This window comes from Manis javanica, chromosome 8 (genome assembly GCF_040802235.1).
Source record: "Manis javanica isolate MJ-LG chromosome 8, MJ_LKY, whole genome shotgun sequence".
Lineage (NCBI taxonomy): Eukaryota > Metazoa > Chordata > Mammalia > Pholidota > Manidae > Manis > Manis javanica.
The window spans coordinates 105,739,045-105,764,779 of record NC_133163.1 but is presented as its reverse complement, the minus strand read 5'-3'; positions in this window follow the sequence as shown (position 1 = coordinate 105,764,779).

Genomic DNA, 25,735 nt, shown 5'->3' with positions numbered 1-25,735 from the left:
GTATCCTGTTGCTTTTGGATGGAGTGTTCCATAGATGTCTGTTAGGCCCATCATTTCTAATACGTTGTTCAGTGCCTCTGTCTCTTTACTTATTTTCTGTCTGGTTGATCTGTCCTTTGGAGTGAGAAGTGTATTGAAGTCTCCTAAAATGAATGCATTGCATTTGATTTCCCCCTTTAATTCTTTTAGCATTTGTTTCACATATGTAGGTGATCCTGGGTTGGGTACATAGATATTTATAATAGTTATATCCTGTTCTTGTACTGACCCTTTTATCATTATGTAATGTCCTTCTTTGTCTCTTGTTACTTTCTTTGTTTTGAAGTCTATTTTGTGTGATACAAGGACTGCAACTCCTGCTTTTTTCTCACTATTAGTTGCATGAAATGTGTTTTTCCATCCCTTCACTTTCAGTGTGTGTATGTCTTTGAGTTTGAAATGAGTCTTTTGTAGGAAGCATATGGATGGGTCTTTTTTAAAAATCAATTCAGTAACTCTATGTCTTTTGATTGCTGCATTCAGACCATTTACATTTAGAGTGATTATCGGTAAGTATGTACTTACTGCCATTGCAGGCTTTAGATTCATGGTTACCAAAGGTTCAAGGGTAATTCCCTTACTGTCTAACAGTCTAATTTAAGTCACTTCATATGCTGTTACAAAGGTACTTTGTTTTCTTTCTTTTCTCTCCTTTTCCTTCCTCCTCCATTCTTTGTATGTTATGAGTCACATTCTATTTTCATTGTCTATCCCTTGGGTGACATCTATTTAACTTTAAGAATACTTTCATCTATAGGATTCCCTCCAACATGCACTGTAGAGGTGGTTTGTGGGAGGTAAATTCTCTCAGCTTTTGCTTATCTGAACATTGTTTAATCCCTCCTTCACATTTAAATGATAACCTTGCCAAGTAGACTATTCTTGTTTCAAGGCCCTTCTGCTTCATTGCATTAAATATATCATGCCACTCCCTTCTGGCCTGTAAGGTTTCTGTTGAGAAGTCTGATGATAGCCTGAGGAGCTTTCCTTTGTATGTGATCTTTTTTTCTCTCCCTAGCTGCTCTTAAAAGGCTGTCTTTATCCTTGATCTTTGCCATTTTAATTATTATATGTCTTGATGTTGTCTTCCTTGGGTCCCTTGTCAACTTGGGAGATCTGGGAACCTCCATGGCTTGAAAGACTATCTCCTTTCAGCAATTACCTCCTCAATGACACTTTCTATCCTTTTTTCCCCTCTTCTTCTTCTGGTACCCCTATAATGCTAGTATTGTTCCATTTGGATTGGTCACACAGTTCTCCCAATATTCTTTCATTCTTAGAGATTCTTTTTTCTCTCTATGCCTCAGCTTTTTGTATCCTCCTCTCTAATTTCTATTCCATTTACCGTCTCTTCTACTACATCTAATCTGCTTTTAAATCTCTCCATGGTATGTTTCATTTCAGACATGGAATTTCTTAATTATTGAATCTCTGACTTAAATTCATTCCTGAGTTCTTGAATATTTTTCTGTACCTCCATAGCATGTTTGTGATTTTTATTTTGAACTCTCTTTCAGGCAGATTGCTGAGTTCAGTTTCATTTGGGCCTTTTTCTGGAGTTTGTGAGATTTTGGTCTGAACCATATTGTTTTGACATTTCATATTTCTGTGTGGTGCCCACTGGTGCCCAAAAGCTCCAATCTCTGGAGCTGCTCAGCCCCTAGAGTGAGGTTGGGGATCTTTGTGAGTGGAACTTGTGCCTCAGGGAGGAAAGATCTGTTTCTTGGTTCCCATCTGTGGAGCCTGTCTCCAGTGTGAGAGCCAGTGGGCCAAGCACCCAGGTGTAAGCCTCTGTGCTTGGCATCTCTAGCTGTTGTGGGTGAGGCCTCCCTCTGGCTGGCCTGACGCCAGCACAGTGACTGCTGGTTTGTGAACCATTGCTGGCAGGCTAGGAGGAAGGCTCAGCAGGCTCCATGTCACAGTGGGGGGCCTCGAGTTGAGTATTCAGCCAGGGGGATGGAGCACCTAAAGCTCCTCAAAGTTCCCAAACAGCTGGGCAGAGCATACCCAGGCAACCTTGTCCAACTCTCTTTTCTCCCATGCAGCAAGCTCTGTGCAAACCTCACCCCTTCAGGAGGGCTCTCGCTGCTAGGAAGCCTCTTAGACTGCCTGCCTCTCCTCTGACACAGAACGGCCAGAGTGGATCCCTGTCCTCCACAAATGGCTGAAATCTCAGTCTCTCAAGCACTTCACCTGTCCAAGCTTCCCAACACCCAGAGCACCACACAATATATTTTTCTGCTTGCAAAGCAAATCTCCACAGCTAGGTGTTCAGCAGTCCCAGGCTTCCACCCCCTCCCCACCCCATTTCTCTTCTGGCTGGTGAGCTATGGTTGGGGAAGGGCTTGGGTCCCACTGGATTAAGGCTTTCATAGGTTACCCTGTTTTGTGAGGTCTGCTCTGTTCATGAGGTCTGTCTGCAGTTTGGTGCAGCTTTCTTTCCTATTGCTGTTTTAGGGTTAGTTGTATTAATAAACTATATTTTCATACTATTTGTGGTTTGGGGAGGGGTTCTCTGTCTCACCTCTCATGCCACCATCTTGAATCCCCATCCTGAATGACATTATTTTTATGATAATTTATATTCAGGTAAATATATATATAGGAAAAATTCTGAGTAGAAGTACAGCAAAATGTTAATTCTTAGTAATTATTATTATCATTATTTTGCTTATTACTCCAAATGCTGTGTGTCCCATGCCATATTCAAGCCAACTGTTAATGGCTTCTGCTGTGCCTGACATCTCTTTACTCCAGAATTTTGGAAGACAGCTTGCCTGTGAGCAGGCTGAAATGCTGAGGCAGTAGCTCACCCCTGAGGTGGCATAATTCCGAGGCATTTATTTTTCAGCCTTTTCCATTGTTTCTCCATGAGATTTCTCTCTAGTTGTGTGCGGTGATAGCTGGCTTAATAGCACACCCTTCACTGGCTGGATTCTCTTCCTTTTATTACTTCTGCACTCCCCTAAGATTTTCTGCATTTCCCAAATAATCTGCTTACACTCAAATCCTTGTCTTGTCTGTTTTTGGGCAAATGCAAATGAAGATATTTATCTGTAATTTTTAAATACTTCTACTAAAACAGATTATCTATGTGAAAATTTAATAAAAGTTTAAAAGCATTTTCTATCAGATTTTTAATAAATCAGACATATTAAAACATAATCAGAAGAAAAGAGTTCATTCTGTGTTCTTCGATAAATGTTTGTGTAAAGGTTTCTATTTTAAAGCTGTGATGGGGGTATGAAAACTATTTTCAAATATCAAAATGGCTGGTAAGTAAAAGAAAAATTGGACGTATTCAACATGACACCAAAGAAACCATAGAAAAAGAGGCTAGTGGGTGGGAGTCACAAGGAGAAGGATTTCTATTCAAATCAGAACTTCCTAGCAGTTAAAGCTGCCCCAAATTAGAATAAACTGTCTCTGGGAAAAGAGCATTTCCATCAGTGACAAATGACAGTGCATAAGCAGAGGCTGGATGTCCCCTTGACAGGGACAGTAGGTGCTAAGGATCTTTAACATCCCTTTCAGCTTGGAGAGTCTCTAATTTTTGAGTCTCAATCATCAAATTATGTGGCTATCAGGGACCCATTTATACATTCTTGCTAATGATACCTTAAGTGTTGGATTATTTGGGACCGTATGTTCATTTCCAGACCTTCAGATATGAGTGAAGGGATAATTGCAGCACCTTGTATACATGGTAAATGCACATTCAGAAAAACAGAGGGAGAGATAGATTTAGGACTCTAGATAAACCACCAAATTTGGGTCCAAAATATGTTGATATAAAATTGCCCTGATCCACACTGGCTATAGTGTGACCATGAAATCATCTTGTTTTTCATAATTTTCCAACATTTGAAGTATCTTACACATAAGCAAGAGATCATCAAGAAAGGTCCATTTGGACAAACAGGAAAATTCATCATGCATCCTTAAAAGGAGAAACACAGTTCTTTCCTGACCTACATCAGGAGAGAGAACAGAAATGAGAAGAAAGCCAATGTGTGATACTTTTGGATCTCCCAATTTTGCTAATGAGTAATGTCCCCATGTGGTTAAAGGAGATCAGAAAATACAGGATTGAAGAAGTGAGAACAAAGGGAAGTAGAGAGCAGCAAGGATGGATAAAAGCAATGAGGGTATTTCTCTGTCACCTTGGGAATCCCCAGTCTTCTGTCCCATTACCCCCCATAAGCCATATCAAGTTTTCTGGATCACAGACCTCCTGTATTTTGGTTTGGAAAATATGGCTCCATTGGTGTGATGACAAGACTTCTGGGTCCCAAGGCCCATGGCCTGGCCCTTGTTTCACCACTAGCTAGCTTGTGCATTGACTTTGAGAGTGTGACTTTATCTTTCTGAGCCTAAATTTCCCCATGTGCAAGCAGACTATATGATTTTAAGTTTCCTTTCAGCATTAACTCCTTGTACTTCTACCAAGATGGTAGACAGTGCTACACTGAAGGAGAGACCACATACTCATCAACCAAAGTCCTTACAAAGCAGACTGTTTCACCTGGTCTGTTTCCAAACTGACTTAAGCCAGTTTGATTATCAGGCTCTATTGGAAACTCCGCATGGCTAAAGGTAGGTGAGGGCTATCAGTCTCTTCCCCTACAATCTACTATGTGGATTTTATAATGCAACCAAGTTCCAGGTTTAATGCTGCCACTTACACATTTTACTAGTAAGCAGCAATAAAAACAGACCTTCAGTATAAGCTGCTAAAGCCAGCTGTCTGTCCTTTCAAAGGCTCAGCAAGTAACTTGCATGACAGATTCGCTCAAAGCAGATGCAACACGATTGAGTTAATCATCTCATCGAAGTCAGACCACAAAATCCTTAAGTGACTTGTATGTAGGATGAAATGGAATACTAAGCACACAGTACCATTCCAAACTGTAGAGACTAATGGGTTCCCCAGATTTTTCATACCTTGTCCCTGTTCACGCAACTGCAGAAGGACCAATCCAATATTCCTAGCCAATCAACATGTTTTGAAACCCACTTTCTTCACCAATAAAAAAAAATCTGTGACATGTATTTTGCTAAATAACAAGCTCTCTGTGATGATTAAGGACTTTGGGAATGCTGCCTGTGGAATGTGAGCTTTTCTTTTGTGCCCTACTGATGGATGAATACAGAACTCAATATTAATTAGCCTGCCTGGAGTGTAGATTAAAATTATACACATACATCTCACACTGTCCATAATGAACTGAAGTAAATTATAGATATGTAACAATATGATGTGAGGACTTCCAGGAGGGACTGTTCTCCAAAGAGACCCAAAGTTGCATTATTCATAATTTATTTTTCTTAGGTAGTTCCCTATGACATCTTTCTTTTTGTTTTTTACCTCTTCCTTCCCTCATACTGTTCTCTCTTTACCATTCTTCTTACTGTCCTCTTAACTGTCCTTCACATTGTGGATAAAATGAGAGTTCCTGTGGCCAGGATTCTCACCTGGCCCTGGTTGACTAGCTCACGGCACACCTGTGGGCAATACATGGCTGTTGACTCTATATACAGAGCTCCAGCCAGTGCTCTGCACACGACATGGTGGCAGGGCTGCAAGGCTGCAGGAGAGCAGAGCAGAGCAGAGGCTGGAGTGGTGGCAGTGCCAAGGACAGAGGCCCAGAGGATGGCTGTGCAGGCTGACTGTGCAGAGAGGCCCAGAGGACGGCTGTGTGGACAAGCCCAGAAGATGGCTGTGCAGACAGGGGGGCCCAGAGGCAGAGACCCAGAGGCTTGCTGCATGCACTCACTCTGAGTGAATGGGATTTTAGTGACTGACTGACCTACCACCTGGAAATAAAGTTGGGTATAACCCTTTCACCCAAAAGAGTGTTTTGCTGTCAATTCCTTTGGTCACACTGAATCCATAGCGAACCTGCCCAGGGCTGAAACCCATTGGCAAGACAACATCTTCTCTTTATCATGTGATACTCTTTTGTAATATGATAATATATTGCATTAATATATTAGCACTTTAGCATGAATTATGGTAATACTATTCGGGCCCCTTTGTTCACCCCTCACACATGTCTGGCTACACTTTGACTCTGTGCTCCCTCACTCAGGCAGCAGTTCCTTCTTGAGTGTTCTGTGCTCTGCCTTTGACCCACAGATGGTTTGCCACATCTTGTTTTGAGAATACTCTGGGACTGAGGGTTTAAGTGTTAATGTCCAATTTGCAACCTGGTTACTGCAGTCCTGGTGTATTCTTGTTTGACCATTTCATACATTCACACCCACTGGGAACTGTAACCCATGAATTATAGAGTAGAACTGAGTTTTGCAGGGGTAGGAAATAAGAAGTTGGAATAAGAAAATGCACATGTTAGTTTCTGTGCTTGCTGCATTTACAGCACCATAGCAGGATATGAGGGATTAGCATACCTGGCAGGCTGTGACTGCAAAGTAGCTCAAACAGCCATCGATGAGTCACAAGTCTGTTTAGGCTGCATTCCATGTGTACTGAAGAGACTGTACTGAGTTCTAGCTATGAATTTGCCTTAGAAGCCTCTCCATTTCCTAGTTCCAGTTACTTCCTCTCACAAGATCCCTAAGGGACATACATGCCTAAGCAGTGAGGGCAGAGGAAAACCACGCAACACTTTAGTCATAGGCTAGTGAGACCCTATGGCCTGGTTTTCCAGGATAGTGCTGAGATGCAGGTGTAATTACTGATAGCACATTTTTTACTCTGAATGTGTACCTTTTTGATTGTAAGTTATATGGCTCCCTTATTATGTACAGCATACATACACAACATATAACTCTCCCTGTCCTCCCCCAATGCCCCATGGAGGTAATATAGAGAAAAGAGAAATTAGACAAGACAGGGATGAAAGAAAGGGATCATATTATTCCTAGCATTGACAAGTAACATTGGAAGCCAGAATTCTGTCATGCCTCTCAGAGTGGAAGCAATATACGATAAAAGCAGTTCTTAGGGTGGAATTTGAGTTTTCACAAATGTGGAGACTAACAATGATATTAAGTCCCTGAAACTGGAGAGTGACAATCCAAAAGAGAAGTATGGTCAGGCAGGAAGGAGATGCAGGAAGCCATGCAGAGTGGACCAGAATAGAAACCAATTGCTTAGTCAAAATGGCTGAAGGAGGAACTGAGAGGTGATATTAGAAGTAATTATATGGTAGAGGTCCTTAACTTGGGCTCCACGGATAGACTTGGGGTTCTATGTCACTTCCGTAAATTATAACTAAAACTTCTTGTGGACATAAAATATTCTGGAAGATCTATCCGTAATTTTCACCAGACCCTCCAAAAGGTCCAAAAAATTACGAACCATTGCTTTATGGTATTTGCAGTTCTGATATATATTAAAAGATATATTGAAACATAGCTAGCTCTTATTCCAGAGTGTGGGTTTAGTCATTCTTAACACAGCTACCACTAAGTTTCACAAAATCCTAAGTGAATAGCCTTAACAGGGCTAGGAGGGTTCTACCTGAGTTTGACAATAACAATCCCAATATTTAGAGTGGTGAAAACCAGATAAGCAGCACTGTTAACAAAATGCTCTCTTAACACAGCTTATTTTTGTCAAGGTGTACTGCACATTATAGAAGCCCTTGGTAATTCTATACTTCTTAGGATAACATAGAGATAGACTTTCAAGTAAAATACCATTTCAGATAAGGATGAGAGAGATATGTCTTAAATAAGAAAACTCTTTCTGCAATGCCATTTGAGGATATTTTTGTTCTTTTTGACTTTTGGTTTATTCCTTCTTAGTAGGGGATTTAAATGCCAGGTGAGTTAGGGTGTGATTGGCTTATATGGCCCTTATTATAATAAAATACTGAGTTGTAGGTAGCTCTACCTCTGCTACAGTTAACCTCATACTTGTTCCTACCATTAAATATCTGGATACCCTTGTGAAAAATAATTTAACTTCTCTGGGCCTGACGTTCGTAATCGCCAGACATGAATGAGAACACTGGATTTCATTAGATGTTATCCAGGGTTCCTTTCAGCTCTGTGATTTTATAGCTTTATATTTCTAGGAAGGCATTTGTGTTTATCATTCTTAAGCTTATGTAAAAAACTCTTGGGAAGAAGGGGCACTTTATGTTCATTCAGGATAATGTCTAAGACAAAAAGAAAATAAAAGATAAAACACTAATCAAGAACTTTAGGCAGCTGGGGAGAAATCCTCTCAGGAAGTTTTCCTTCACCTAACAATTCTTCCTCCTCCTGGAAAAGACTGGCCAGATTCCAGGAGTCTTTTTGGATAGGCTTCCAGTGGATAAGACCACCATGCCTAAATGTCACACATACACACATATATATAACAGTGCAGCATGGATTCTCTCTTATAACTACAAGCCTGTCCTAGCTGAATCTTTTGTGTCATCTTTTCCACTATGTAGAAACAAATATAAAACTAAGCCAAGCTCCACTTCTCTGGCCTTCTCGTCCTCTTCCCTTTCCTGGACACTCTTTGCAGGACTCCTGCCCTTCTGTTCTCCTTTTTTCTGGAACATGCAAAGGTCCTGGTATTCAGAGGAAGGATACATGCCCCTGTCGCGAGTAACCAGAACATTGCATGTGGCAGGGAGAGGGGCATGTGAGGTTGAAGGCCCAAGTAGGGTTATGGATTGTACCTGGCAACCCTACCCTACTTACACACAACATGACCCTGAGTCAAAAGAAGCATTTCCTGGTTATGGTCAGAATTGAAAATGGTCCCCTAATAGACAAAATTATGAGGTTTTCATATAATTCCCAGCCTTAGCCCAGCAACAGTCATTTACAAGCACAATAGTGCTTATGATTTAATTATATTCAATTATACTTAACTACATGTAAGCTGTTTTCATTCTGACAGTTGTGAGGGACCTGAAGAATGATTACCCCCTTTATTTCATGGCTCTTATGTCATCGTAGGTTATGTCACTGGAAATTCAAAATCTAATATATTTCACTCTAGAAGTATAAAGTCTCGTGTATTTTACCCCAAAAAAGAAATTTTCGGTATGTGTCATGCCAAACAATACCAGATTCAAACAGAATTATTGTTTTCTGTTCACATCTATAACCTTTGTCTTCATGAATTAGTATAAGAAGTCAAATTCTTCTTTCTAATCAATTAGGCTGGACTGTAGCAATTTTTCATTCTTATGTAACAGCAATTATTCAAATACTTGGATATGTTTCTTGTAATCTTAACTCTTATTGCTAAGAACCCAGGGAACTGCTCTTCTCTTCCTTCTATAAAAGCTCTTAGAGGCCCTATGAATCAAGACACAAACCATATCAAAAACTGCTGCAGCCTTATGCACATTGTCTTGGGTATCTCTCCATTTACTCTGAAGGTGTTTGCCCAACATCAGCTTCCTTTGGGCTCCAGCTCATTCCATTTCAGACCTTCTTGGCTCTTGTCATCTAGCTTCATTTGGACAAGTGACCAGTTTCTGGCCATTTACCCTACCTCTTTTAGAACATGGATTTAAGTAATTGTGTTCATGTAAAAGCCAGAGGACAAGGAAACAATTGATGCAATCTATACAGGTCAGCCTCCTGGGGAAAAAATAGGATAGAGAAGGGTAGCGAGGAGGGATAAATGAAAGAAACCAACACAATGGCAAACTGAATTTAGGCATTTTGTTCTTTGACTTTTTCCTTTACTCTCACTTTGAAGCATTGTTCTTTCACCTAGCAAAGAGATCTCAAGCAACCCCATTCTATGGGTCCTCTACCCATGTTCAGACAGGTTCAAGTCCTAAGGTGAACACAGCTGAAGGTGCCAAAATGGTACCCCACCCCACAAAACAATGATACTCAAGGTATCTTTCTCTGAGCATAAGAATTTTTGGCTCTGATTGTGAATAAATTTTCTCTTTGATTTACTCTTTCATTGTGAAGAAAATAATCAATATATATCCAGATGCTAACAAACTGCCATGCTAGTTCCCAGATCTCAGTCTTATGAGTTTTTTTGAATGGTCCATATCTCCAATTCCTTTGTATATTCAAGGACTATGAATAAGCCATTGTGTTAAGTGTTAGGGGTTGTTTAGGACTGAATGTTTGTGTGCTCCCAAAATTTGTATGTTGAAGCCCTACCCCCCAGTGTAACTGTATTTGGAGTTAAGGCCCATACGAAGTTAATTAAGGTTAAATGACGTCATAAATGTGGAGCCCTGATCTGATAGGATCAGTGTCCTAACAAGAAGAAACACTAGAGAATCCACTTCATGTTCTCTGGTACAGACAAAAGGCCATGTGAGGATAGTGAGAAGGCAGCCATTTGCAAGCAATGGGGAGTGCTCTCACCAGAAAATGAATTAGCCAGAACCTTAATCTTGGTCTTTCATGTTCACTGAAGCATTAGTCACATGAACCAATACAGGGAAGTTACCTAAGTTGCTCCTAAGATCAGAGATGATAATATGACATCTTCTCTGATCACTTTACTTAATATTGTACTGGAGGTTCTATCTAGGACAACTAAAAAAAGACAAAATAAAAGGAATTCATATTGGAAAAGAAGAAATAAAACTATTTATCTTCAGATGATATGCTCTTGTACATAGAAAAATATGAAGGAATTCACAAAATGTACTATTAGAACTAAGAAAAGAATTCAGCAAAGTCACAGAATGGATCAATATAGAAAAATCAGTTACATTTCTACACACTAGCATAAGAAATTTGAAATTGAAATGAAGAAAAAAATCCATTTGTAACATTATAAAAAATAATAAAATACTTAGGAATAGAGTTCTGGCTCAAGATGGCAGCGTGAGTAGGGCAGCAGAAATCTCCTCCCAAAACCATATATGTTTTTGAAAATACAACAAATACAACTATCCTTAAAAGAGAGATCAGAGGATAGAGTACAACAGCCAGGCCACATCCACATCTGTGGGAACTCAGCATCTCACAAAGGGGGTAAGATACAAAGCTGTGACCCGGTGGGGCCCGAGCACTCCCCCCATCCCAGCTGGTGGGAGGAAAGGAGTTGGAGTGGGGAGGCAGTGGAAGCACAGGACGCTAAATAACCAGCCCTAGTAATCTGCACCAGGAGCACAGACGCACATTGCATGGTGTGCTGGATATTAGAGAAATGGAAGGGTATAGGGTCTGTGACAGAGACTGCAAGTGGGTCCCCACAGCATGCTCTCCTGGGACAAAAGTAAAGCGGGCGCTTTTTAAAAGTGTTAAAGGGACAAGGGCTTAACAGCTGAACAAAATTGTCCCAGCACACTCAGCTCAGCAGGCTAGGAATCTTGAGAAACTTCAGGCCCCTTAACCCCCTGTGGGGGAATGCAGCCCCGAAGCCCCTCACGGTGATAAGAAGCCTGACATTCATACCTCTGGCCTGTGCTACAAACAAATCGGCTGATGCGCCACAGCTGCGGAGCAGCCGGAGAGAGGCCCCACCCACAGCAACCACCCAGAGTCTCCTCCCAGCGCACAGCTAACCGGGACAGGCAGCAGAAGCCAGAGCAAGGTCCAGAAGGCATGAAAGGGCACCGTTTGTGCCGGAGAACACACCCGGCACGGCTGCGACTCCCCAAAAAGCTCTAGGCTAGCCTGAGCGAGGCCCCACCCACGGCAGCTCAGGAGATTGTCCCAGAGTCTGCTCCCAGTGTGTGGGTAACCGGCACAGGCAGTGGAGAAGGGCAAGGTGACCAAGAAGCAGGAAGGGACTTTGATCTCTCAGCTGACACACGTGCCACCTGCCTGAGACCACTTCTATAGCCATGAAAAGCCAGAAGAAACTGGTCTAGTCAAAAATCACTCAGACAACGCCAGAGAGAGGGCCTGGTGAGATAGATGTCTGTTAGGTCCATATGTTCTAATGTGTTGTTCAGTGCCTCTGCCTACTTATTTTCTGTCTGGTTGATCTGTCCTTCAGAGTGAGTGGAGTGTTGAAGTCTCCCAAAGTGAATGCATTGCATTCTATTTCCCCCCTTTAATTCTGCCACAGAGTCACTACTTATCTTCTCTGTGCTACATACACTGTCTTCCCAGTGGACCACCCACCACACACCATGTGTCATGTGGCAATTGTAATACCCCTCAATACCCTTCTCCCTCCCTCCTACCCCACCCTCCCCCACACCTCCCCTTTGGTAACCACTAGTCCCTTCTTGGAGTCTGTGAGTCTGCTGTTGCTTTGTTCCTTCAGTTTTGTTGTTGTATTCTTAAAATGAGTGAAATTATTTGGTACTTGTCTTTTTCCACCTGGCTTATTTCACTGAGCATAATAGCCTCTAGCTCCATCCATGTTGTTGCAAATGATAGGATTTGTTTTCTTCTTAAGACTGAATAATATACCATTTTATCTATATACCACATCTTCTTTATCCATTCATATACTGATGGACACTTAGGTTGCTTCCATATTTTGGCTATTGTAAATAGTGCTGCATATGTCTTTTTGAATATAGAATCTTGTTTTCTTTGCTTAAATTCCTAGGAGTGGAATTACTGGATCAAATGATATTTCTATTCTTAGTTTTTTGAGAAACCTCCATATTGCTTTCCATAATGGTTGAACTAATTAACATTCCCACCAGCAGTGTAGGAGGGTTCTCCTTTCTATGCATCATCACCAGCATTTTTTGTTCCTTGTCTTTTGAATGTTAGTCATCATAACTAGTGTGAGGTGATAATTCCTTGTGGTTTTAATTTGCATTTCCCTGATAATTAGCAGTGTGGAGCATCTTTTCATGTGCCCATTGGCCATCTGAATATTTTCTTGGGAGAAGTGTCTGTTCAGATCCTCTGCCCATTTTTTAATTGGCTTATTTGCTTTTTGCTTGTTGAGGCGCATGAGTACTTTATATATTTTGGATGTTTATCCCTGGTCAGATATGTCATTTATGAATATATTCTCCCATACTATATGTCTGTCAAAAAGGCTGCCTTTTTGTTCTCTTGATGGTGTCCTTTGCTGTACAGAAGATTTTTAGTTTGATGTAGTCTCATTTGTTCATTTTTGCTTTTATTTCCCTTGCCTGAGGAGATGTGTTCAGGGAAAAGTTGTTTATGTTAATATTCAAGAGATTTTTTCCTATGTTATCTTCCAAGAGTTTTATGGTTTCATGACTTACATTCAGGTACTTGATCCATTTCGAATTTACTTTTGTGTATGGAGTTAGACAATAACCCAGTTTCATTCTCTTACATGTAGCTGTCCAGTTTTGCCAACACCAGCTGTTGAAGAGGCTGTCATTTCCCCATTGTATATCCATGACTTCTTTATTAATTGACCATATGAACTTGGGTTTATATCTGAGCTCTCTATTTGGTTCCATTGATCTATGGGTCTGTTCCTGTGCCAGTACCAAATTGTCTTGATTACTGTGGCTTGTAGTAGAGCTTGAAGTCAGGGAGCATAATTCCCCTACCTCTATGCTTCCTTCTCAGGATTGCTTTGGCTATTCGGGGTCTTTTGTAGTTCTATATGGATTTTAGAACTATTTGTTATAGTTTGTTGAATAATGCCATTGGTACTTTGATAGGAATTGCATTGAATCTGTAGATTGTTTTAAGCAGGATGGCCATTTTGACAATATTAATTCTTCCTATCCATGAACATGGGATATATGTCCAGTTATTGGTGTCTTCCTTAATTTCTCTCATGAGTATCTTATAATTTTCAGGGTATAGGTCTTTCACCTCCTTGGTTAGTTTTATTCCTAGGTATTTTATTCTTTTGGATTTATTCTTTTGAAGTTGTGAATGCAATTGTTTTCCTGATTGCTCCTTCTGCCAGTCCATTGCTGGTATACAGGAATGCCATAAATTTCTGTGTGTTTATTTTGTATACTGCAACTTTGCTCAATTCAGTTATTAGTTCTAGTAGTCTTGGGGTTGGTTCTTTAGGGTTTTCTATGTACAGTATCATGTCATCTGCAAACAGTGACAGTTTAACCTCTTCCTTACCAATCTGGATGCCTTTTATTTCTTCATGTTGTCTGATTGCGTGGCTAGGACCTCCAGTTCTATGTTGAATAAAAGTGGGGACAGTGGTCTTCCTTGTCTTAGAGGAAAAGCTTACAGCTTTTTTGTTGTTAAGTATGATGTTGGCTGTGGGTTTGTCATATATGGCCTTTATTATGTTGAGGTACTTGCCCTCTATACCCATTTTGTTGAGAGTTTTTATCATGAGTGGATGTTGAATTTTGTCAAATGCTTTTTCAGCATCTATGGAGATGATCGTGTGGTTTTTGTCCTTCCTTTGGTTGATGTTGTGTATGATGTTGATGAATTTTGAATATTGTACCATCCTTGCATCCATGGAATAAATCTTACCTGATCATGATGAATGATCTTTTTGACCTATTTTTTTATTTGGTTTGCTAATATTTTGTTGAGTGTTTTTGCATCTATGTTCATCAGGGATATTGGAATGTCATTTTCTTTTTTTGTAGTGTCTTTGCCTGGTTTTGGTATCAGAGTGATGCTGGCTTCATAGAATGCATTTGGAAGTATTCCCTCCTCTTCTAGTATTTGGAAAACTTTAAGGAGGATGGGTATTAGGTGTTGAATAAATGTTTGGTAAAATTCAGAGGTGAAGCCGTCTGGTGCAGGGGTTTGTTCTTAGGTAGTTTTTTGATTACCAATTCAATTTCATTGCTGGTAGTTGGTGTCTTCAGAATCTCTGTTTCTTCCTTGTTCAGTCTTGGAAGGTTTTACTTTTCTAGAAAATTGTCCATTTCTTTTAGGGTGTCCAATTTGTTAGCATATAATTTTTCATAGTATTCTCTAATAATTCTTTGTAATTCTGTGGTGTCTGTAGTGATTTTTTCTTTCTCATTTCTGATTCTGTTTATATGTGTAGACTCTTTTTTTCTTGATAAGTCTGGCTAGGGGTTTATCTATTTTATTAATTTTCTCAAAGAACCAGCTCCTGCTTTCATTGATTCTTTCTATTCTTTTATTCTATTCAATGGTTTTTATTTCTGCTCAGATCTTTATTATGTCCTCCCTTCTACTGACTTTGGGCCTCATTTATTCTTCTTTTCCTCCTTTCACTAATTGTGATTTTAGACTGTTCATATGGGATTGCTCTTCTTTCCTGAGGGAAGCCTGTATTGCAATATACTTCCCTCTTAGCACGGCCTTCACTGCATCCCACAGATTGTGCAGTGTTGAATTATTGTTGTCATTTCTCCCCATATATTGCTTGATATCTGTTTTTATTTGGTCGTTGATCCATTGATTATTTAGGAGCATGTTGTTAAACCTCCATGTGTTTGTGGGCTTTTTTGTTTTCTTTGCTTAATTTATTTCCTGTTTCAAACCTTTGTGGTCTGAGAAGCTAGTTGGTACAATTTTAATCCTTCTGAATTTACTGAGGTTCTTTTTGTGACCTAGTATATGATATATTCTTGAAAATGTTCCACGTGCACTTGAGAAGAATGTATATCCTATTGCTTTTGGGTGGAGCATTCTGTAGATGTTTGTTAGATCCATCTGTTCTAACATGTTGTTCAGCGCCTCTGTCTCCTTACTTATTTTTTGTGCAGTTGACCTGTCCTTTGGAGTGAGTGGAGTGTTGAAGTCTAAAGTGAATGCATTGCATTCTATTTCCCCCTTCAATTTTCTATTTGTTTCAGATACGTAGGTGCTCCTATGTTGGGTGCCTAGATATTTATAATGGTTATATCCTCTTGTTGGACTGACTCCTTTATCTCTATGTAATGTTTTCCTTTGTGTCTTGTTTTGAAGTCTATTTTGTACCACAGAAGTACTGCCACTCCTGCCTTTTTCTCTCTGTGGTTTGCATGAAATGTCTTTCTCTATCCCTTCACTTTCAGTCTGTGTATTTCTTTCAGTTCGAAGTGAGTCTCTTGTAGGCAGCATATAGACAGGTCTTATTTTTTTATCCATTAGGTAACTCTGTTTTTTGATTGGTGCATTCAGTCCCTTTAAATTTAGGGTGATTATTGATAGATATGTACTTATTGCCATTTCAGGCTTTAGATTCATGGTTACCAAAGGTTCAATGATAGGTTCTTTATTATCCAACAGTCTAACTTAACTCCCTTAGCACACTATTTAAAGCACAATCTAAAGGTTCTTTTTTTTCTCCTTCCTTTTCTTCTTCCTCCATTCCTTAAATATTAGGTGTCATATTCTGTACTCTGCGTGAATCCCTTGACAGACTTTTGGAGTAGTTCATTTAATTTTGCATTTGCTTAGTAATTAATTGGCCTACTTCTTTTACTGTGGTTTTATTTCCTCTGGTGACAGCTATTTAGCCTTAGGAACACTTCTATCTACAATAGTCCCTCCAAAACACACTGTAGAGATGCTCTGTGGGAGGTAAATTTTCTCAACTTTTTCTTTTCTGGGTATTGTTTAATCCCCCCTTCAAATTTAGTCAATAATCTTGCTGGATTGGGTATTCTTGGTTGGAGGCCCTTTTGTTTCATTGCATTAAATATATCATTCCACTCCCTTCTGTCCTGTAAGGTTTCTGCTGAGCAGTCTGATGATAGCCTGATGGGTTTTCCTTTGTATGTGATATTTTTCTCTTTTTGGCTGCTTTTAATATGCTGTCCTTATCCTTGATCTTTGCCATTTGAATTATTATATGTCTTAGTGTAGTCTTCCTAGGGTCCCTTGTGTTGGGAGATATGTGCATCTCCATAGCCTGGGAGACTATTTCCTTCCCCCGATTGGGGAAATTTTCAGAAAGTACCTCCTCAAAGACACTTTCTATCCCTTTCTCTATCTCTTCTTCTTCTGTTACCTCTATAATGCAAATATTGTTCCATTTGGATTGTCCACACAATTCTCTCAATATTCTTTCATTCCTAGAGATCCTTTTTCTCTGTCCCTCAGCTTCTTTGTATTCCTGTTGCATAATTTCTATTTCATTTACTCTCTCCTCTTCCTCATCTAATCTCCTTTTAAATCCCTCCATTGTATGTTTAATTTTGGATACTATATTTTTCAAAATTTCTATCTCTTTCTTGAATTCCTCCCTGATGTCTTGAATATTTTCTGTAGCTCCACGAGCATGTTTATGACTTTTATTTTGAAATATCTTTCATGAAGACTGGTGAGTTTAATTTCACTTGACCCTCTTTCTGGTGTTTGTGGGACTTTGTTTTCAATCAGGTTCCTCTGGTGTTTCATATTTGTAGGTGGCGCCCTCTAGTGTCCAGAAGCTCTACTCTCTGGAGCTGCTCAGTCCCTGGAGCAATGGCAGGGGTTGTCGTCGAGTGTCTCTGGTGCCTTGTGTGAGGAAAGAGCTCTTTCCTGCTTCCCAGTTGCAGTGCCTGCCTCCACTGCCAGGCCAGTGGGCCAAGCACACAGGGAGGAGTCTCTATACTATGACTTTGTAGCTGACATAGGGGGGCCTCCCTCTGGCTGGCCTGGTGCAATGGCAGGCAGCAGGTTTGTGACCTGGTGCTGGCCAGGAGGAAGGAGTGGCAGGTTGCATATCGTGGTGGCGGGCCTCGGAGCTGTGTTGCCAGCCAGAGGGATGGAGCACCTGAAGCTCCTGAAAGTTTTCAACATGCTGGGCTGAGTGAGTCAGGACAATTTTGTCCACCTGTCCTTTCTCTTGAGCAGCAAGCTCTGTGCAATCCTTGCCCCTTTAGCAGCTCTCTCACTTTGGGAAGTGTCTCAGAGTGTCTGCCTTTCTTTTGTCCCAGAGAGGCTGGTTGTGAGTACCTGTTCTCCACAACTGGCTGGAATCTCAGTCTCTCCAAGTATTCCATCTGTCTTAGCTTTCCAACTCCACTGATCTCCAGAGTGCCATGGTATGTAGGTTTGTGCTCCCAGAGCAGATCTCCAGGGCTGGTGTTCAGCAGTCCTAGGCCTCCAGCCCCTCCCTGATCTGTTTCTGTTCCTCCTGTCAGTAAGCTGGGGTAGGGTAGGGCTTGGGTCCTGCCAGATTACAGCTTTGGTACTTTACTCTTTTCCATGAAGTCTGCTCTTTTCCCCAGATATAGGCAGTCTGTTGCAGCATTCTTTCCTGTTGCTCTTTCAGTATTTGTTGAATTTGCTATAGTTTCATAATATATGTGGTTTTGGGAGGAGGTTTCTGTCTCACCTCTCATGCTGCCATCTTTAAGCCAATCTAGATGCTTAATTTGAAGGAAAAGTATAGAAGCAACTGAAGCCACTTGGGACTGCTTATAGATTACTTTCCTTGTTGATGGCAAGAAATTTTTGTTGGCAGAAGTAGATCTAGAAATTCAGAATAAACTCAGGGTCACATCTTGTAGATGTGACAAACAGCATTGTGACTACAGTTAATAATACTGTATTGTATGTTTGAAAGTTGCTAAGAGAGTAGATAATAAAAGCTCTTATCACAAGAAAAGAAAGTATAATTACATGTGGTAATGGATGTTAATTAAACTTATTGTGGTGATCATTTTACAATATATTCATATATGGAATCATTATGCTGTACATCTGATACTATTATAATTTCATACATCAATTATATCTTATAAATAAAAATTTTAAAAAGACATGTAGGAACAAACCAAAAATAAAAAACTCCATTCCTACATAATAACTGAAATTATGAACTTCATTTATATTACAGGCTTCTCCTTCCACATTCAGCTCAGATTTGCTCCACCCAGGAAAGCCTGTCAGAGAAGCCAGAAGTCAGGAAAGGGAGTATGATTCACTTCTTCCCTTCCCTTTTACTGCATTCTACTGCTCCTCCCACAGTTTTACAACTCTCGAAGGCTGGAGTGCGAAGGGAGAGGAGAGGAATGCAGGTCAGAAAACTTCTTACTTTATTGATGCTGATGCTGGTTGCTCTTGGCTCCTTTTAGATTGGCAGGTGTTTTAATCTGGCTCTTTCTTTCCTAGAGGGTGTTTGGGTTATTTTGCAAATCCTACCACCACCACCGTGCGGTATCCCAAATCCATCTCTATTCCAGCTACTCATTTGTGATTTCTTCCACATGCTGAGGTTTCTGGGAGCTCACATTTGGCCTCCTTCTTAGACAGGGACTAAGACAACCCCAGGCCAGCTTTCTGCCACATTATCAACTCAGGTCTAATCTTGGGAAACACTACAACTCTTTTGCTGTCACAGACTCTAAATGGGCAGCTACTTTCCAAACTACAGCCATTTGCCACTTCCTCTAAGCTCTCATCCTTTAGATTTTTCAGCTATAATTTTGATACCTGTTCTCTATGCTCTTGCAGGACACACATGTTAAGCTCTTTAAGTGGTTTTCTTAAATTCCTCTCTTTTGCCTTGAGGTGAAGGGAAAGCACCCAAGCCTTCATGCTCTTCCCACCATGTAGGAAGTTTATATAAAATACTCATAAGTTTATATAAAATTATGTGGATTAAAACTTTTTAATTAAAAATAAGATAAAGCATTTAAAGAGCCAAGCACAGTGCTGGGAAGATATTAAGCACGGATGAATGTTAGCTTTTATTGCTAAATATCAGTTTTCCTGACAGGTCATCTATATGATTGTAAGAAATGGAAAAAAGAATCACCTCTTAAAAACCTAGCTACTTACATGTCAGTAAATCAATTCCCTTTATTGAAATAAAAATATTAGAAATATTAGGGCTATCCTTTGTGTCTTATATTTTTACAACAAAGATGGTATGACATAGCTAAGTGAGACAAGTACATCTGCAGACGCAAAGAAAGTTTTACCAAAACAGGAACCACTATGAAAAAAAAACTAAACGTACATGGCACAGCAATTCAAAATGGTTACAGTTGAAAAAAAAAACACACACAAAAAAGGAGGCAGCACAGTCAGTACAGCAATTTTGGTGCCATCTAAACTCATTTTTATAAATGAGGTGAAATATTAAATGAAATAACTTACAATAGCTATAATTGTTCCTTGCAGATCACACAAACAACATGGCAGAGGCAACTGGGAGGGGCCTTAAAAATACTGAAATGATAAGAACTGTGTTCTTGTTATTTGGGGCACCCAGGTGTAACCAGAGTGCATTCACTATTCATGCCTTCATTCATTCAAAAAATATGCACCTCATATGGGCAACGTGTTTTCCAAGAGCCTGTGATGGCTTTAAAGATCTATGACACAGTAATTGGCCTTAAGGTATGTGCAGTTTAGTTGGAGAGGGTGAACAAAGCATGTTGTTTTTCTATTTAGAAATATTGTGGAAAACTAAGCTAGGTAGGTAGAGCTTAGGTACTTATTATTAACAGAAATATTTGTTGTTGCTGTCAAATTACACATTTTCAAATTGAAGCTATCTATTTTCAAGTGTGTTGCTGTTGGGTAGTAGATAAAAAATTACTCAAGTGATATAAAAGTATTTGTTTCTGTATATCATGTATATATGCATTTTTTAAATACCAGCACACAAGAAATGCCCTAATTTTCAAAGACACTAGTTTTTACTTAATTGGCTCACATTTCATTTCCTTCTGCAATTTACCTCTACCCTCATGGCATGCAATATGCAGAACTTGGTAGGTGTATTCTAGCCAACATAATGTTTGGCCAGATGCCATTTCCTGTTCTTTTAACAGAATCTCTGCAGTATTTTCTCTAAATGCTTTTTTCTGTGATATAATCTATCTTCCTTCTTTGTGTCACCCTTTTTTTTTAAAGCCTATCACATAACCCAATAAGGATCTAAAAAGCTTTATTTCAGCAGCTTCTAATCTGCTATTGAATTCTTCCCAGACCGCTGATTTAATATCTGTGTTCAATATTCTAATCTACTAAAGAGGAATGTAGCTCACCTTAACCTGCTTCTTTCAACCTAGGAGAGTAACTAAAAAAAAAAAAGATAGAGTAATTAAATGCATCAGCTTCCTGATTTGAGATCTTTAAAATATAGCTCCATTATTTTGACATGAGTTCCCAAGATATCAGACTCACCCATATTAAAATTTAAGGCCAAAAGCATCCCAAAGATAAATGTAAATTACCTCTGGATTACTCAATCTGTTTTTCCTGATACAGACAATTGAGATGACATTATGTTTTTCACAGTGAAAAGTGATACCTTTGGCTAGCAATTAGCCTTTTTATACAACTTTGAGATATTGTAGCCCAAAGAGATAGAGTACAGACTTGTTAAGAATTCTTTTTAATGTTACCTTTAAAATAACTTTAAAATTGGGTCATAATGAGTGATTCTTGAAAAATCCCCAGCTAATTTTAATGTCTTAGCTTTAAGTAATGCTGAAACACAATGGCTTCATCTTGAAAATTTGACAACCAAATTGATACTAATTAAAGCAATATGTGCAAGTTTCCTAAAGCAAAATAGAATTTGAAACTCAGTAACAAACTAGAATCACTGTCACAAAATTAGATAATTAGAAGATTTTAAAAGAAGCACAAGTGTAATACAGTAGAGAGCAGGTAATTCTAAAGGTATTATATGGAATGTAATTTATGTGAATTTTTAAAAAGATATAATACTTAAGTGCATTTAACAATGCTGATGCTTGGATAAGCCTGACCCTGAGGTGTACTGGTGTCTGAATCCAGACTAGGACAGGAGGAACAGTTCCAGTTATAGGACTGGTGGTGGGGCAGCAAGCTAGCGTTCAAATGACCAATTCACCACTGATTCAGACTGGCAATTAAATCTGGGGCATTGCAGCTGGCAAGCGTAGAGAGAGTAGAAAATAATGAAGTTAGGGGATGCAGCAGTTTTGGATTTCAGGACCAGAAGTCAAACCAAAGCCTGGCGTTTGTGGGGCACAGTATTCTACCCTTAAGAGGTTGTTAGGGTCCCATTCACATGGATTTGGTTCAATACCCTTGTTCCAAAGGGGAGCTTGGATTCTGTACAGTTAACTGAGGCAGAAATCCAGTCAAATAACCTTGGATAACACAGAAGGAGGAGCAGAGACTGTGGCTTTGGGGCCTATGAAAGCCAGGGCTCTCCCCAGGCATGTAAAACCTAGGCTTAAAGCAGCAAAACTAATCCCACACTTTGATGGCTCTGGTTTGAATCTGATAAAATATTTCCTCTTAAGTACAAAGGTACAAAGCAATGGTCAAGAATCTAGTGAGGCTGAATGTCAGGTTGAAGACACAAGTGCCTTCTAAAGAACAAGGCCAGAGAAGGCAAAAATGAGGGCCTAGTCCTCAGGAAGTTATCATGATATAGAAATAGAATACCCTAAAAGGAATGGACTGTATTCAGACAGATCCACAAGTATGTGCTGCTTAATTGATATATCCAGTTAGGACACCAGAGTGGTGCCTCCTTAAGGATACTTGGTGAGTTAATTTTTAAAATCCAAAATGTTATGAGAACTAATATTATTAGCTTCATTTAGTGAGCATCTTTATTGGGCCAAGCACTTTTCATAAATATCTAGAATGCTCTCAACAACTTATAAGGCAGTTAGACTTACCACTATGTTATGTTACAGGTAGGGAAACTAAGACTGAGAGAGGTATAGTAAATGGCCCTTATCCACTCCATTTAAAAGGTGCTGAACTGGGTCTGGTCTCAGTAAAGCAATTAAGAAGAAATAGGCTTATATTGTGGAATAAAATGCATAGTTTATTACCAGTTAACTTAAGCAAAAAAACCCACAAAATCATTTGCATATATAGGTAAGCTTATTTTATATATGTATTTATAGCAAAATGAAAATAAAATATTGACTTCATTACAGGACCTTTAGACTTCTCATGTTAACTGGTCCTGTCTCATTCTGATATAGTGAAATCTTTAGATAGTGTCTGCTCTTCTCAATCTCTGCCTTGGTTTCTTAGTGTCCACTTTTTTACTCCCTGAATTGGCCTATAGATCTATTGCCCGGTTCCTATGCTAATCCTAAATGAAAGAGAACTTGTGTTTAAAATCTGCTGGTGTTCAATCCTGTCTTTGGGTCACATCCAAACGTTACCATGAAGCCTCCTCTCAGTCATTCTCAAGCAACTGACATCAACTAACACCTGATGACAGGAAAAGATAAAGAAGAGGTAATAGAATTAGTTAGGATAATAAAAATTTAAAAGAAAATTGCAACAGGCTCCTTAAAATTATAGAGAAGATGCTGTGGATGCCATACTATATCTTTCACAAAGATGTTCCATTATAAAGTAACATTTATAATTAACATCCAGTGTTAATTAAAAACTCAATTTCTAATTGGAGATGAAAATAGTATAGGTGTTCTCATATGTAAAATAGGAATCAGATGAGGAAGGTTGCAACACTAAGATATCACTGATTTCCAAGCAAAATAAGAGATGCATCAATAAACAAAAAGCATACATTGGGCATCTGAAAGGAGAGGGAAGTTCAAGGTAAAGGATGAGAGGGGAGTGTCCCTTGGTGAGGCAGGAAAGAAAGGGAATAAAGGAAAAGAAGCACCATCAGCAATGATCTGAGCGGAGAAGCAGACATTTGTCAGTGCAGGGCAGTTTCCTGGTCCTAGGAAATGCTAGTGAAACTTGAACATCTTTTTGTCAGTCCACCCTATCAACTTCCCTCTCTCCCATCTTCAATCAAATGTATTGGTGGGCTGTGTTCTATTCACCTGGCCCTACTGATGGCTCCAGAAGTAGAGATAAGGCCCAAGCCAGGTGTGAGTTTAGCCAACTGTACAGTTAGGAGGAGCAATGTCCACACGAGATTGCCCTCGCTTATGACACCAACTGCAAGTTCAGGGGATTCCCAAAACCACACTCAATATTGATAATTTGCTGGAAGGACTCAGAAGGCACTGAAAGCTTCTATACCCACAGTTACGAGTTACTACAGGGATTAATATCAGCCAAGAGAAGACGTGCATAGGGAGAGTCCAGGTAGCTTCCAAATGCAGTTTCTGGTTGCCCTCTCCACACTCCACATGCAGTCATGGCCAATGTCAGCTCCTCTGGCTATGATGCGTGATGACATGCATGGCTGGCCAGGGAAGCTCACCCCATTTTTGGTGTTTAGAGGTTTTTGGGGTATACTGCCTCTATGGCTGACCTTTAGTCTCCAGTCCCTTCTGGAGGCAAAACTGACACTGAATGGCCCAATGCCCCCATCATAAATCGCATTTGTGGACTAAGTCCCCAGGCAACAAAGATACTCCTACCAGACAGGACACTCCAGGGCTCCAGAGATCACCTCCTGGTAGTTAAAGGCAAAGGCCAGCCTCTCTTTGGGTAGTTCATTCTTTACCACATACTGGGCCAATCAGAATTCTTCCCCAGGAATTTTCTGTGTGGAGACAGGAGGGCACCGTTTTAGTTGGGATCTCTAGAAGTAGAGTTTGAGACTGAAATCTTGCGTAAGTGATTTATTGAGGGGGTTTTCTTAGGAGAAAGCTATCGGGATGTAAGGGAAGAATGATAGTATAGGAGAAGATGCTAAACAAACAAAGACATGGTTTCAGCTGAAGTCCAACCATAGCCTGATCCCACACAAAGCCCTGAACAGGACTGAATGCACCTCAGAACTGACCCACCTTGAAAAGGTGTTTTGTAACTTCGTATCAGTCAGCCATGGCTGTGGGCCATCTAGGGGGGTGGACATTTTTTCCCAGGCATTTCTGGATGAGGCAGCAACTAGTAGCCCAAGGCAATTCTCCAAAGTTGGGTGCAGCTAGGAGCCAATATCAATCAGCCACACTGGGAGCAGCTCAAGGATAGATGCACTGATATGGCAAAGGGGGTATGGGTAGGCCACCAATAGCATTTACTATAGTTCATGACTTGCACTGCTCAGATCAGCTTGCCTGTCACAGTGAATTCACTCCAGTCAGTCACGCTTTTCCAGAATTCTGATTGTTCAAAATTTATGGGGGAAGTTACAAAAGGAGGGTCAAAGGACTTCAGCTGCCTTCTTCTATGTTTGATCCCAAGGCCAGATACCCATCATGTCCCTCCTCCACTGCTCAATCTAGACTACCCTGTTGGCAAACATTTTCACTGATCTAGGTTTGCCCAGTGGAGTAATTCAGACCCTCACTGCACACAGCTGAGGCCCTTCTCAAGCTGTGGCTGCTACTTTTGCCTATTTATGATGAAAATCAGGCAGGGGGACAGTAAGAGATGCTACACTGGATCACCTGAATATTAAACCCATTTCTCCCTGCTCCTTTATGTATCAACAGTCCTACCTCTTCATAAGATGAAGGGCAATTACCCCTGCCAGTGTGGTAATTACTTTCTTTGCTTACTAGCTGCTGTAGAGGGACAAGAAGTGCAAAGTGATTAGAAACCAGCTTCAGCATTAAGTTTAGAGGTACTCTATGCTCCTTGGTGGAAGGACTCTTCCCTCTGGAAACTTAGGCCTCTCCACCCACAGAAGCGAACACTGCAAGGACACGAAGACAAATTCAGCAGGGAGGTCATTGGAAGTGAAGCAGAGTGGGGGTACTACTGTTTCCACCCCTTAGTTCCTGAACCTGTGTATTCTAGGTCCCCAGTAGTTAGATGTATACAGCATTCTGAACTGCCCCTTTCTCACATGGGAGTTATCTCCAAGCTAGCACCTCAGCAGAAGCTTCAAAAAGCCACTGAAGCACATTATCAAGCTGACAGCTCCTGGATTGTGCTGTATGTTTAAGAACAGTGGATTCCAGTCACATGAAAGTTGTCTCATCTCCTTTGTGATAAGGTAGGTCCTTCATTCTAGGGAAATATTACATGGGATCTCATGTCAGTAAATTGGTTTATGAGCCCTCAAACAGTAGTTACATTAGGCTCTGTGAACAAGAAAACACACCCATGGTCAACA